The sequence below is a fragment of the Loa loa genome (genome assembly GCF_000183805.2).
Source record: "Loa loa unplaced genomic scaffold supercont3.60, whole genome shotgun sequence".
In the NCBI taxonomy this organism is placed as follows: domain Eukaryota; kingdom Metazoa; phylum Nematoda; class Chromadorea; order Rhabditida; family Onchocercidae; genus Loa; species Loa loa.
Window position 1 is genome coordinate 27836 of NW_018108240.1, and position 1439 is coordinate 29274.

The window sequence follows — 1439 nt, forward strand, 5'->3', positions numbered from 1 at the left end:
AAAAAAGAAAGGAAGAAAGATCTGCTAATTATACAGTAGTTTTACAGAATAATGATTAATGTATTTTCAGGAATGCTTTTAATCCATAAATAACTTTTGCTTACGATATATATTTTGCTCAAACTACAGTATCTTTACACATCTATCATTTCATTTATTAAATGCTAAAAAATTCATTTAAGTAATGCAAATTGTAGATATATTAATAATTATATATTCGCAATTGTCCACAAATAATAAGCAAACATTTTTTAAGGAAAATAAGCAAATTTTTCTTTAAAATATTTGTAATCAATTAAGGAAGAAAATGAAATTTTTGAAATAATTTTTATAAAGAAATGATTGGAAAATTGACAAAATTATGATATAGAAAATGAAATTAAAATTGTATAATGTGAAAAGAAAGACAAACAATGCAACGAGATTAAGTATAAGTAATTAAAGAGTAAGAAATAAAAGGAAAAGAAGAAGGAAAAGGAAATAAGTTAAAATGGAAAAATTAAATTGTTTTTATATTAACAATGTGTTTAGGAGGCTTTTTCAATGACACAAAAAGTAAAGAAAGTTAAAGACAGTTTAAAAGGTTTGTTAGTTTGACAAGTAGCAATGCAAGAGAGAGAAAGAGAGAGGGAAAGAGAGAGAGGGAAAGAGAAAGAGAAAGGGAGAAAGGGATTGATGTTGACATCAACCTCTATTATATCAACTTTTTCACTATATCATCAATTGATCCTGTTTAATTTTCATCCATTTATTTATTTCTAATACTATAAATAGAATTTGAAAAAAGGGAGGAAGGAAAAGAGAGAATGGAAAAAAGTAATAATAATAATAATAAAAGAAAGTAAAAAAAGGAAGGGAAAAGGGATGAAAATTAAAGGAAGAGAAAAGATAATAGGATAAAGAATTGAGGGAAGAGTAGAAAGTATTGGAGAAAGTTTTCGCACCTAACCAACTTTTTTTCTTTTTTTTTTGTTATTTCAACTGTTTTTTGAAAACGAAACTGAACATGAAAAACAAAAACAATCAATTTTGATTTTTGAGAAAACAAAAAAAAAGAAAAATTCTATCAGTTCATTTCATTTTAATGCAATAAAATTGAAAAAAAAGTTTGATATTGCAAACCTTTCGAGTAAATATTTTATTTCAAATATTAATGAATAATTTATGAATGAAATGTTACAATTAAAGAAAAAGAAAACAAATTAAAAAAATGAAATTCCTATAACTTATTTGAAACATTAAAATGTTATTTTGTAACGAAATGGGATAATAAATATTACCATGTGATAATGATAATGATTATAATAATGATAATGATGATATCTTGATATATAAATGAAAGAAAAAGTAAATTCATTGAAAATAATAAATACATTCCAAGTTGTATTACTTTTGTATTAATTCTGGATTTTCGAAATTATCGATATGACGACGAATTT